Source organism: Halichoerus grypus, chromosome 6 (genome assembly GCF_964656455.1).
Source record: "Halichoerus grypus chromosome 6, mHalGry1.hap1.1, whole genome shotgun sequence".
Lineage (NCBI taxonomy): Eukaryota > Metazoa > Chordata > Mammalia > Carnivora > Phocidae > Halichoerus > Halichoerus grypus.
In genome coordinates this window covers 77,739,134-77,753,905 of record NC_135717.1, presented here as the reverse complement: position 1 = coordinate 77,753,905, position 14,772 = coordinate 77,739,134, and the positions used below count along the sequence as shown (strand labels likewise).

At 36.7% G+C, this 14,772-nt stretch overlaps 1 protein-coding gene and 1 pseudogene across 12 annotated transcripts in view; one reads left to right on the top strand and one right to left on the bottom strand.

Annotated features, from left to right (window-relative positions):
- ERC1 (ELKS/RAB6-interacting/CAST family member 1) overlaps positions 1-14,772 on the top strand; it is a 550,857-nt gene that overhangs the window by 478,867 nt on the left and 57,218 nt on the right. The window lies entirely within an intron of this gene.
- LOC118552362 (small ribosomal subunit protein eS26 pseudogene) lies at positions 8,065-8,418 on the bottom strand (annotated as a pseudogene).

Below are 14,772 nucleotides of genomic sequence, written 5' to 3'. Positions count from 1 at the left end.
TCATATATCTTTCCATCTGTACATCAGTCGATCTCATTTTTTCATATATTTTAAAGTAAGTTAAGAGACACTTGTGTACATCACCCCATGCATATTAATTAAAATTCAAAATCAGTTTATGGGTTTCTTTTTTTTGTTTTCATGAAATGCACAAATCTTAAGTTACACTATTCTATGAGTTTTGACAAATGTATATGCATATTGTGTAACCTAAACCCCTGTTGAGATATAGAAAGGGGTTACCAAACTTTTTTTTTTTTAAAGGTTTTATTTATTTATTTGACAGAGAGAGACACAGAGATAGAGGGAATACAAGCAGTGGCAGTGGGAGAGGGAGAAGCAGGCTTCCTGCCGAGCAGGGAGCCCTATGCGGGGCTCAATCCCAGGACCTGGAATCATGACCTGAGCTGAAGGCAGACGCTTAACGACTGAGCCACCCAGGCGCCCCGGGGTTACTAAACTTTTTAAGAGTCACAGTAAGGGCGCCTGGGTGGCTCAGTTGGTTGAGTGTCTGACTTTTGATCTTGGTTCAGGTCTTGATCTCACAGTTGTGAGTTCAAGCCCTGCATTGGGCTCCACGCTGGGCATAGAGCCTACTTAAAAAAAAGTCACATAGTAAATATTTAGGTCTCTGTAGCAACTACTGACATCTGCCACTGTAGTGAGAAAGCATCGGTGGACAATAAGTAATTAAATAAGAATGGCTCTGTTCCAATAAAGCTTTATTTATAGTCACTGCAATTTGAATGTCATAAAATTTTCATGCATCATGAAATAGTTTTTTCCAGCCATTAAAAAATGCAAAAACTATTCTTTGCCAATAGGCATACAAAAATGACAGCTTCCTGGATGTAGACCATTTGACCACTGGAGTTTGCCAACCCCTGATACAGAACATTAACATCTCCCAAGAAAATTTTCTCTTGCCTTTTCCCAGTCTGTACCTACTCTCACACCTAGAGGCAGACACAGTTAATGTTTGTGTGTTTATTTGATGTAACTTAGTTTTCCTGTTCTAGAACCACATATAAATGGAATCTGAGTAGTACAGTCTGTACTCTTGTGTAAGACTTCTTTTACTCAGCATAATACATTTAAAATTCATTCACTTTTTTGGATTAAAGACCTAAATGTGAGACCCGAAACCATAAAAATCCTTAAAGAGAGCACAGGTAGTAATTTCTCTGACGTCGGATATACCAACGTCTTTCTAGATATGTCTCCTGAGGCAAAGGAAACAAAAGCAAAAATAAACTATTGGGACTACGTCAAAATTAAAAGCTTCTGCACAGCAAAGGAAACAACCAACAAAACTAAAAAACAACCTACTGAATGGGAGAAGATATTTGCAAATAACATATCTGAGAAAGTGTTAGTATCCAAAATATGTAAAGAACTTATACATAACTCAACACCAAAAAAACCCACAAATAATCCAATTAAAAATGGGCAGAAGACATGAATAGACATTTCTCCAAAGACGACATCCAGATGGCCCACAGACACATGAAAAGATGTTCAACATCACTCATTATCAGGAAAATGCAAATCAAAACCACAATGAGATACCACCTCACACCTGTCAGAATTGCCAAAATTAAAAGCTCAGGAAATAACAAGTGCTGATGAGGATGTGGGAAAAAAAGGAAACCTGGTGCACCATTGGTGGGAATGCAGACTTGTGCGGCCAATGTGGAAGACAGTATTGGAGATTCCTCAAAAATTAAAAATAGAACTACCATGGGGCTCCTGAGTGGCTCAGTCAATTGAGCATCTGACTCCTGATCTCAGCTCAGGTCTTAATCTCAGGGTTTTGAGTTTAAGCCCCACCTTAGGCTCCATACTGGGCATGGGAAAAAAATGGAACTACCCTATAATCCAGTGATCACACTACTGGGTATTTAGCCAAAAACACTAATTTGAAGGGATATATGCACCCTTGTTTATTGCAGCATTATTTACAATGGCCAAATTATGGAAGCAGCCCAAGTGTCCATCAATAGATGAATGGATAAAGAAGATAGTGTGTGTGTGTGTGTGTGTGTGTCTGTATGTGTGTAATGGAATATTAGTCATAAAAAATAATGAAATCTTGCCATCTGCAACAAAATGGATGGAACGACAGAGTATAATGCTAAGCTAAATAAGCCAGTCAGAGAAAGACAGATACCATATGATTTCACTCATATGTGTAATTTAAGAAACAAAACAAATGAGTAAAGGAAGAGAGAGAGAAACCAAAAACCACACTCTTAACTATAGAGAACACACGGATGTCACCAGAGGGGAGATGGATGGGGGATGGGTGAAACAGGTGAAGGAGATTTAGAGTACACTTATCATGACGAGCACTGAGCAGTGTATAGAATTGTTGAATCACTGAAACTATTAAAACAGTGTATATTAACTACACTTGAGTTAAAATAAAATAAACTCATTCATTTTCTTAATGGTAGAAGTAGTTTGTTCATTTTTATTGCTGAGTAGTATTCCATTGTGTGATGACTGATCACAGTTCATTTGGATCTCTTGAATAACCTGGCTTGTTTCCAGGTTGAGACAATTATGGGTAAAGCTACGATGAACATTCTTATACATATCTTTTGGTGGACATATGCTTTTATTTCTTTAGGTAACTACCTACAAATGGACTTGCCTTCGTTATATAATAGTTATGTATTGAGTTTTATAAGAAACTGCTACTTTTTCAAAGTAGTTATATCATTTTATGCTCCCACCAGCAACATCATAATGAGAGTTCTGGTTGCTCCATATCCTTCTAAACATTAGATACTTTCCATCTTTTTAATTTTGACCATTTTTATGGCTGTGTAGAGGTATTTCATAGTGGTTTTCATTTTAATTCTGCCACTGGTTAGTGATGAACACTTTGTCATGTGTTGACTGGCTATTTGTATGTAGTCCTTTCTGAAGTATCTTCTCAAATGTATATTTTTAATTGGATTTTATCTTATTAATCAATAGTTTGTAGGCATTCTTCATATGGCCTAGATACCAGTCCTTTTTGAGATAAATATTTTGCAAATATTTTCTCCTAGTCTGTGGCTTGTTTATTCAGTTTTTTAATGGTGTCTTTTCATTATCAGAAGTCTTTAATTTATTAAAGTCTTATCAGTTTTTAAAGGTTATTGCTTTCTGGGTTCTAAGAAACTTTCGCATAACACATAGAGCTAAAATATTCCCCTCTGTTTTTTTTTCCTTTTTCCAGACACTTTATTGTTTTGCTTCCATGTTTAGTTCTATAATCTATCTCAAATTAATTTTGGTGTATATTAAGGTAGGGGTCAAGGTTCATATAAATTTGTTGTTTCTTTTTTTTTTAAAGATTTTATTTATTGGTTAGAGAGAGAAAGAGAGAGCACAGCAGGGGGAGCAGCAGGGAGAGGGAGAAACAGGCTCCCCACTGAGCAAGGATCCTGAAACAAGACTCGATCCCAAGACCCTGGAATCATGACCTGAGCTGAAGGTAGACGCTTAACTGACTGAGCCTCCCAGGCAACCCAGTTTGTCATTTTCTATGACAAATCCTGCAGGAGGGGTATTGAGATTGCATTGATTCTGTAAACCAATTTGGGGACAGTTAACATCTTAACACTATTAAGTCTTTCAAATCATGAACATACTATTTTTCCATTTAATTAGATCTTCTTTGGGGTGCCTGGGTGGCTCAGTTGGTTAAGTGTCTGCCTTTGGCTCAGGTCATGATCCCAGGGTCCTGGGATCGAGTCCCGCATTGGGCTCTCTCCTCAGCGGGGAGTCTGCTTCTCCCTCTCCCTCTGCTGCTCCCCCTGCTTGTGTTCTTTCTCTGTCAAATAAATAAATAAAATCTTTTTTTAAAAAATAAATAAATAAAAATATCTTCTCTTTTTCCTGTAGATTTGCAAAAGTGTCTAGTTTCAAATTTGGGAGTTTTTTCCTAGGTCATATTTTTATTGATTTCTAGGTTAATACCATTGTGATCAGAGAATATACTTTATATTATTTTAATATTCTACATTTTTGAAACTTTTGTTTTATGGCCCAGAATAAGGTCCACTTTGGTGAACATACTATGTGTTCCCGAAAGGAATGGTATTCTTTGGTTATTACATATAGTGTTCTATAAATATCAGGTAGGTCCAGGTGGTTGATAAAGTTGTTCAGATATTCCATGACTTTACTAAAAAAACTTACAAGGTGGGAGAGTCCAGTCTATTAGTTGCTGAGAAAGAAATATTAAGATCCTTGAGTATAATCGGAATTTTTCTATTCGTCCTTTGAATTCTTCAATTTTTGCTTCGTGTATTTGGAAGCTATTATTATTGTTATTTGCACACCCATTTATGAGTGTTTTGTACTCTTGCTAAACTGTTCTTCTTGTCATTATTAAATACCTTTATTTCTAGGAATGTTCTCTGTCTTGAAATTATTTTATTAGTCTTAAATCAACAAGAAGCAATATAAAGTGACAGTAGAGGTCACTTAAGTGTTGACTGGCAAATAATAGGCATTCAGTGAATACTTCTTGAATATTGACTTTCTCCAGCTTTAGTTTTTCTCGATTACTTTTAACTATTCATGGTCTTTCATGGTTCCATATATATTTTAAGATTATTTCTTTCTGTGAAAAAATGTCATTGGAAAATCAATAAGGATTGCATTGAATCCTAGATTAGATTACTTTTTGTAATATGGACATTTTCACAATATCAATTCTTCCAATCCATGAGCATGGGATATCTTTCCATTTATTTGTGTTTTCTTTGGTTTCTTTCATTAATGTCTTATGGTATTCAGTAGACAGGTCTTTTACCTCCTTGGTTAAATTTGTTCCTAGGTATTTTATTCTTTTTGATGTAATTGTAAACAGGATGGTTTCCTTAATTTCTCTTTCTGATAGTTTATTATTAGTGTATAGAGATACAAAAGGTTTTTGTGTATTGATTTTGTATCCTACAACTTTATAAAATTCATTTTATTAGTTGTAACAGTTTTTGGTACAGTCTTTAAGGTTCTCTGTATATAATGTTATGTCATCTGCAAATAGTGACAGGTTTACATCTTCCTTTCTGATTTGGATGGCTTTTATATCTTTTTCTTGTTCAATTGCTCTGGCTAGGACTTCCAATACTGTGCTGGAAAAGTGTTATTAAAAATACATTCTTGTTTTGTACTGATCTTAGAGGAAACACTCCCATTTTTTTTGTTGCTGAATTGTTAACTGTGGGCTTGTCATATATGGCCTTTATTATTTTGAGGTACGTTCCATCTATGCCTGCTTAGTTGAGAGTTTTTATCATAAATGGATGTTTAATTTTGTCAAATGCTTTTTCTGCCTCTATTGAGATGATCATATGATTTTTATCCTTCATTTTGTTAGTGTGATGTGTTGACTAATTTTGCAAATGTTGACGCATCCTTGCATCATTAGAATAAATCCCAATCGGGTATGATCAGGGGTATGATCCTTTTAATGTATTGTTGAAATCAGTTTGCTAATATTTTCTTGAGTATTTTAATGTCTATATTCATCAGGGATATTGGCCTGTAATTATTTTTTCTTGTGGCTTTTTTTTTTTCTGGTTTTGTTATCATAAAATGAGTTTGGAAGAGTTCCCACTCTTCTGTTTTTTTTTTTTGTTTGTTTTACATTTTGTTTTTTTGAAGAGTTTGAGAAGAATTGCTGTTAATTCTTTAAATGTTTGGTAGAATTCACCAGTGAAACCATCTTGTCCTGGGCTTTTCTGTTTGGGGAGGGTTTTGATTACTGATTCAATCTCCTTACCAATATTTTAGATTTTCTATTTCTTCATGATTCAAACTTGGTAGTTTGTATGTTTATAGAAATTTATCATTTTCTTTTGGATTGTCTAATTTTTTGGCATATAATTGTGCCCAGTATTTCTGTGGTATCAGTTGTAACATCTCTTTTATTTCTGATTTTATTTGAATCCTCTCTCCTTTCTTTCTTGGAGAGTCTAGCTACTGTTTGCCAACTTTGTTTATCTTTTCAAAAAAACCGCTCTTAGTTTCATTGATTTTTTTTTTTCTATTGTCTTTTTAGTTTCTGTTTCATTTATTTCTGCTCTAATCTTTGGTATCCTCCTTCTACTAACTTTGGACTTCATTTGTCCTTTTTCTAGTTCCTTGAGGTGTAAAGTCAGATTGTTTATTTGAGACTTTTCTTGTTTTTTAAGGTAGGCATTTATTGCTATGAACTTCCCTCTTAGATTGATCTTGACATTTTAAAGAGAAATAAAGTAAACACTGAAGTAGTCCCCTGTGATTTTCTTTACGGGCCATCTGCTGAAACATTATATCTTGAGAAGAGCTGATGATATATATACTCCACAGGTCAGTAGTAACTCACTAACTCATAGCCAGGGAAAATACCAGAATGGCTTGGGACCTCAAGAAGCTTTTATTTGAATCTTTAAAACCTAAGAAACTTTTGTTTTCTTTTCTTTCTGTTCAATTGGTTGTTAATCTTTTTAGCTTTGGAATAGCACTTTGCTGCTTAGACTAGAAGAGAGCTAGGATTCTTTGCTGCCAGGAAGTATTTCTTTCACATTCGTAGTTCTGTTATATAAAGGGTACGTGTGTAATTTTGTTAAGGCACTTGTGCTGGATTGTGTTTAGTAGTTGGGAGTGAGATTACTTTTTGGTATGTGGTTTTGCTGCATTTCCTGTGGGGATAGTAATATTTTCTTGCAACAGTGGATGTTTTCTACTTTCTGCTTTCCTCTTTCCCCCCAAACATAACAGTCCTGATGAACAGAGCAGAGAAACAAGCATTGTGCACCAGCATTCTCACCAGCCTCACCAGATCCCGAACTTATTCAACTAAGAGAGGTGCCAGTCATCTGTACCTATTCAGCCTTATCTCACAGCAAGGAGTGAGACAGAGAAAAAATTGGTTACAAAAATAATTATTCCTCTGTGAACAAAGGTCTCATGCACATCATTCCTCCTTGATGTGTTTTGGGCTTTCCGGAATAACTGCGGAACAATGTTGATCTGTTTACATGACTTGGACAGAGCTTTTAGCACAACTTTCAACTGCCAAAGTTGTTTTTCTCTGACAGACTTACTATTAGGATCAACTATCATTTTTCTGGCCCTAATGCACTGAGATATTAAATTCCTCAAAGTTCAAATATGTCTGTTTTTCTGTTTCACATGAACTATCCAAGAAAAATGTAGACAGCTGTTTGATACAATTAAAAAAGCATTGAATGAAGGTCAGAGATTTCAAGTTAATTCATTAACATCTTAGAACCTCAGTTGAATTATTCACCTCTAAAACGAATGTGATGATAACTATCCTATTTCTCTTAAGGCAGTATAATGAATGTGAATGTTGTTTGTGAATCCATAATTTGCCATACAAACAGTTAAGTGTTACTTGGTGACATACACACAGCCAGCACTCACTTCTCTATAGCTTCTGCATGGTACTTGAAGTATAATACAGGCAGTCTTTGTTTTTAGTTTTAGAACATTTTTAATGGATACATCAAAGGAATGCTGATGGGAGCAGGAAATAATTGTTTGAAACCAAATCTCTGTATTTTTAACACCAACTTTCTGTATTTTTAAGGTTAGTCACTGTTCCTAAAAATCAACATTTTCTGAAGCCCACATGCTTTGTGAAAGCTTGCAGATACTCTCAGAATTCTAGGACCTTTGCTGTAGGCTACAGTTTTTGCCAAATTCAAACTACAGCTATGTTATATGCCTTGTGGACTATAATAGTTGATACAGTAAGATAAAGTAGTGCATGCTAGTGAGATTTGAAAGCTCTATCAACATTATCATAGAAATAGAATACTGCTTTTATTTCCTAATGATAATCATGCCCCAATTTTTTTCACCATGTTTTATCTACCTTTATAATTCTAAATTCAACTTACCATTCTTTTTTCCTTCATAATTTAGGATGGTCTGTGGCCAGATTTTATCTTTAACTTTTTTCTTTTTCTTTCCTTTTTTTTTTTTAAGTATAATTTCCATTTTATTTTTTTCCAGAGGATAGCTTTTCTTCAGACTTAAAAACTCAGCTCCTTACACTGGCTTTGGCAGAGATGATAGGGCAGCACCTGCAGGTCTAAATCAGGATGGGGGTGTTTGGTCCTTCCAGGCTTCACGAAAATCATTCCTGACTACCTTGCTGTGAATGGCAGTAATGTAATTCCTGCAGTAATGTAATTTCACTTACAGCTTGAGAAGCATGAAGGTGTCAAAGACCCTTGCTTCAGAAATGTCCTGATGGCTGCATCCTCTACTGTATTTCAAACAATGAACGTCTTAATGGCCTACTCCTTGGGTACACATCAGGCACAGTTGATGCAATGAATAAGCTGCACACGGTTGGCAGCACTTTTCTTCATGATAATTGTTCCTTCTTTTCTTGGTCATATTGGAAGCAAGAACCCAAGGGCTCCACTTTTTCTTAAAAAAAATTTTTTTTTCTGCTGTAGAGATATTATTATAAGTGTTGGGATTTCTTCAAGATGGCTTCCTGTGCCCTCCTAATAGCCCACTAGGACATTTAGGCCCCCAGGAGCCACAACACACTGGTACTCCAGGTGAATTTACGTATCTTATTCCCACCTAGGGTTTCTCTGATAACTGGTCAGAAATAACTGATAACTGGCCTAGAAATATCCCAAACCCCCTTTCACTACTTTTTTTTTCTTAAAGCCTAGACAGAGTCTTCCAGAACTGGATTACCATCAAGATAGAGTCATACCCAGTTCCATTTTCCCCTTCCACAAGCAGGAAAGGAGTAGGCCTCACTGTAGCTCTTAGATTTATGTATACTCTCTTCTTTCTACCTGTCAGAATGCACACATACTGCATAAATGACTCTGTGAGGACTTCCTTTGTGTGAAACCTAGGTGTCTTGATGCATATCTGAGCTTTTACATGAGGAAGGCAGATTGAAAAGAGGATTTGTAGTCAACGCTAACCACTTAGCTTGGAAAATAGAAAAGAAAAAGAATTACCCATAATCCCACCACCCTGATGCAATCTCAGTGAATATTTTGTTGTCTCACAGTCCACTGTTACTGTCTTTCTGATATGCGCTCTTGTCATAGTTGTGATACATGCACATTAGTGCTCTTACAAGCTTCTACTTTCTTAAAAATGTAGTATTACCTCCCACCTATAAAACTGACAAAATATATTTTCTTTTGTGTCCTTTATAAGGCCATTGTATTCTTTTTATGGCCTTTTAGCTTGGTGGTAAATAGCATGTTTTGTCTTTAGACCTAATTTAAATGTCGCTCAGTAGCTGCGTAATTTCCCACAAATCACTTAACCTCTTCTCTCAGTGTCAGATTCCTCGTTCGTTAAATGGCAATAATAAAACTGCAGCAAAGGCTATTGTGCAGATTAAATACGATCAGGTATTTAGTGCACTTAGCCCTTTGCCTGGCACATAGGAGGTGCTCAATAAGTGTTAGTAGCAATGACATTTATAGTGGTTGTGATACAACCCTAGAATATTTATGAGACCCACTGATGCTACTGTTTATTTTATAGATTTCTTCTCTCTCCTAACATTACTTTAATTGCACAAGTAACCTACAATCCTAGTAATTAATTTTTCCTGCAGCAAAAGAAATTAATCTTTGGTGAATCTCTAATTGAATTGTTCAAGTTCACCGGTACTGCCTGAGCAACAACATAGGTACCTCTCCAAGGCCTCCAGGCATGGCAGGTTAGCCACACAGGTTGTCAGACCTAATTACCTTTCAGAAGCACCCCATGGTGGCAGATGACTTTTTCTTCTGGAGTTTTCTGACCTGAGGGTGATTTTCAGGCAATAGTAAGAAGCAGAAGCCACCACCTCTACGCTATGGTTCTAAAGTAATTCTGTACAGGCTTGCTGATTACATGAGCACAATGGAGGCAGAGACCTCTTAGACTACATGAGAAAGTGGTAAATAATTTGGGGGAGAGATCTTTCTCTTAAGTATTCTTAAGACATCATTTATACATAAAGGTACATCCTACATTTTTGTAGTTTCTGCTGAATAATGTAAGGTGACATTGTCCTGTGACTCACATGATTTATCTCTCAGACTCAAAATTACAGTGTTTTAAATGTCTCTGGAATATGTGCTCTCAGATTCATTGGTCCTTATCTTAATGATTATGAGCCTTTGACTAATGAGGAAAAGCTATCTTTTTCCTCTTTGCGGTGTAATTTGTGATTGAGACATTCTTCCTGGACAATAAAAATATCCTTGCGCTTTAGGGGCACCTGGGTGGCTCAGTTAAGCAGTGAACTCTTGATTTTGGCTCAGGTTATGATCCCCAGGGTCCTGGGGTCGAGCCTCATGTGGGGCTCCCCGTTCAGCAGGGAATCTGCTTGAGGATTCCCTCTCCCTCGGCCCCTCCCCCCACTAGCTCGCACTCTCTCTCTCTCAAATAAATAAATAAATCTTTAAAATATCCTTGCACTTTGTGCAAAATAAAATTCTTCACACCTTACTTGATTTTCACAGTCATCTGAAAATGTGGGGGCCCTGCAGAATTCAATATATATTTATTGAATGAAAAAGCTGGTGAGTTTTTACCCTAACGGAAAGTTAACATTTTTTTTTTTAAAGTAGGCTCCACGCCCAATGTGGGACTTGAACTCATGACCCCATGACCCCAAGATCAGGAGTTACATGCTGTACTGACTGAGCTAGCCAGGCACCCCAGAAAGTTGCATGTATTTTATTTAAGGTTTTATGTATTAGTAGTAGATATTTTTAATCTTTTAATTTCCTCTGTACCTTAAGAAGTTGTTTATCCTATAATTTGATATCATTCATGTGTATCAATTTTCCTAAACTGATCTTAGTTCCAGTCAATATCTAGTGCATCTTCTAGAATATATCATTAAGTTCACCCCCCCACACCTACCATAATATATGATAGGACCCCCTTTTAATAGTTTTGGAAGACAAGCCTAGCAGTTGCCTATTATATCATATTTTTATTTTATAGAATTATGTTTTAGAGGATATGATTTGAATCACATTTTATCTGAACTATTAAACAACAATCTTGTTACAATAGGGTTCTACAGTATTCCTTTCATTATCTTGTCCTCAGCTCTCACTAATTTGTTATTTTCTATACATTCTGTCTGTCTTTAAGATTACTATCTGTTTTGGGTTAAAGGAATATTTTCGTGGATACAAAAATGCATCATCAACCAAAACAAAAGAGTTATTCTCCATTGATGTGTCTTCCTCCTCCTTCCTGATCCGAGGATGACGAGGCTAAAGTTTCCAGCTGGATCTGGCAGTCAGCATTTCTGGGATAAATTAAATGAGCACACTTGATTGAGGTGTAGCTGGACTGTATCACTGTCTTCCTATTATCCTGGGAGATCAAAGCAGAGCACAAAATGGGGCTTAGTCTTTAAAATATTTGAAACAGATGGCTGGTTCTTTTTGGTGAAAATTCAGGTTTTAAGGCAGACCACTTGTTAGCAAGACTTCATTTCTTTTCATTGAAAGAATAGTCAACACTGAACACTGAGCATATACCACTCTTTCTTCCTCAGTTTCAAGACTAGAATCACAAACTTTCTGCATGAGGAGGGATTTGGCCTAGAAAGCGCTTGGACTATCTGGGTTCCTTTTTATGTAAATATAAAATAAGTTATTCAAATTTTGCTTTTGACATTTTGGGTATTAAATGAAAACGTCTTAAACGTTTAAATTTTCATAGTCATTTTGTTGATGGGTCACTATTTAAAATCTAGCACTCATATGGTTGTATCCAGAAATTGAACCAGGATGTTTATCCCTCACTTCACGTTTTAACAAACTGAAAAGCCCATTTACAATTCTTTATCATTGACATCTGGGTCCTAAGTTCACATAGAATAATTCCATAAGTGTGGTTTGAGATTTTTATTGTTTGGTTTAAAATGGACTGAAATGAGAAAATTAACTAAAAAATACTTATTGGGAGACTACTCCCGATCCATATACTGCACTAGGTATATGGATTAAAGTATATGTTTCAACACTGTAAAACAACTAGTAAGGCACATATTCTGCAACAGCGAAAAATATACAAGGCACAATAGGAGAACCCAGGCCTCCACAAGAGACTCAAGGTCTCACAGAGAAGGTGACACTTGAACTGCCTCTTAAAGGAGCCGCTGGCATTTGCCAGGCACATGTAATTTTAGACAAGGACATAGACGCATAAACAGCATAACAAATTTGGTGTACTCTTAGTAGTTTATGAGGGTTAGTGCTTACGATGTATATTAATTATTTGTATGTAACCTATTACCCCCAAACTTGGCAGCATAAAAAAAAATAATAAGCCTTTGTTATCTCAGTGGTGGTGTCTGTGGGTCAGGAATTCAGGAACCACTTAGCTGGTTAGAGTCTGTTATGGGGTTACAGTCAAGATGTCAGTTGGGACTGCAGTTATCCAAAAACTTGGCTGGGAATGGAGCATCCAGTTTCAAGATGGCTCATCCACAGTTCATGCTGGTTGTTGGTAAGAACCTTCAGTTCTTCGCCATATGGATCTCTCCACAAGGTGGCCAACTTCACCCAAAATAAGTGACTCAGGAGAAGAGAACAAGGATGAAGCCACAAGTGCCTTCTGTGACCTAGAATCAAAAGTTACATACCATCACTCTTACCATATTCTCTTCCTTAGCAGCGAGTCACTAAGACCATCCCACATTTAATGGTGCAGAGTATCTTGGGCTCTACTTTTTGAAGAGAGGCATGCCTTAGAATTCATGAACTTATTGTAAAACACTACAGAGTGTCAGGGTAGGGGGATGACAGACCATGAGGGTGATGCAGTCAACAGGTAGATCATGAGGACCTTGGTGTGCCACTGCAGTCTGCACAGGATGGACAACAAGGGGAGAATACTGGAAACAAGGTCAATTAAGATTCACTTCTTTCTTTTGTCCTGGAGAGCAATGCTGAAGGCCTGAATGGATGCAATGGTGGAAGAGTTAGTAAAGTGGGAATATGTTCATTATCAAGAAACATTGGTTCTTCTAAGAAATGTCCTAAATTGTTTCCAATCTTCTTTGGTTTAGAAAATAGAGAACACAGTCTGAAAGCCCTTTTACAGTTCAGAAAGTTAACGTGTCCACAGGAACTATTCAGATAAAAAGCAGTGAATAAAGCCTGCATGAGATATAATTGTTCAAGTTGAAAAGCATCAAGCTGTGATGCGCGGCCACCAGCTGAGCAACATAGCTCCTAACCATATTTACAGGTCAGGTTACCTCTCCAGGCCTTGAACTTTTCATTTAGAAAGTAGGGCAAGGAGAAGGGAAGTAGATGACCTACATGATCTCTAAGATTCCTCTCATCTCTTATGTTCTGTACTCAAAATGAGTACAGGATGCTGTTTTGATCCAGTTAGTGTTTAATTTTTGACCTTGAGAATGTTTGACTCAATAAAAATATTTGACCTATTCACAAACATTTAAATCAGGATAGACCAGTGTCAGGGAATTTTCACTGAATATTTGCCGTAGCTGAAACTAAGTTAATTAGTTTAACTTATTTAACTTATTAAACTCTGTTTGATTTCTTTTTTTTTCTTTGTTTAAAGATTAATTTATTTGAGAGAGAGCATGTGTGCGTGTGAGCAGGGGGAGGGGCAGAGGGAGAGGGAAAGAGAGAATCTCAAGCAGACTCCCCGCTGAGCATGAAGCCCAATGCAGGGCTTGATCCCAGGACCCCGAGACCATGCCCTTAGCCAGAATCAAGAGCTGGCCTCTTTTTTTATTTTTTAAGATTTTATTTATTTATTTGACAGAGAGAGACACAAAGAGAGAGGGAGCACAAGCAGGGGGAGTGGGAGAGGGAGAAGCAGGCTCTCCACTGAGCAGGGAGCCCGATGCGGGGCTCGATCCCAGGACTCTGGGATCATGACCCAAGCCAAAGGCAGACGCCTAACGACTGAGCCACCATACATATAATTGAAAATATCCAACTTTTTCAATATTCTTATTTTACTGAATCATTTTAGTATCAGTTTTTTTCCATATTTAAATTGTATTATGATTGGGGCACCTGGGTGGCTCAGATGGTTAAGTGTCTGCCTTCGGCTCAGGTCATGATCTCCAGGTCCTGGGATCGAGCCCCACGTCAGGCTCCCAGTTCAGTGGGGAGTCTGCTTCTCCCTCTCCCTCTGCCTTTCCCCCTGCTTGTGCTCTTTCTGTCTCTCTTTCAAATGAATAAATAAAATCTTTAAAAATAAATAAATAAATAAATTGTATAATGATTTTATCATTCAGAGCTTTGCCCATATTAAATTTTACTAATTACAACTTTCTGCAACTGTGAATTTTCTTTCTATGCCTATTTCCAAATTCAGTTACCTATTTTGCCAGTGTTTTGTTTTGATATTACTGTTGATGCAAATAATACTCATTGTGAATTGATTTTTCTATCATTTTATTTTTTTTTATCATGATAAGTGTATATTCTCTTTAATCCTAATCCTCTATTTCCCCCATCCCCCTACCCACCTCCCCTCTGGTAACCATCAGCGTGTTCTTTATAGTTAAGAGTCTGGTTTTTGGTTTGTCTTCTGACAGGAGTGAGGTGATACCTTGTTGTAGTTATGAATTGAATCTTTTAATGGTAATTATTATTTATTTCTTAACTAGTCTGTGAGAAAATTTTAAGAATTTCCTAATATTACATTTACCCCATTGTCTGGAATTGATCTATCATAGGGATTGGCAAAATTTTTTGTAAAGGT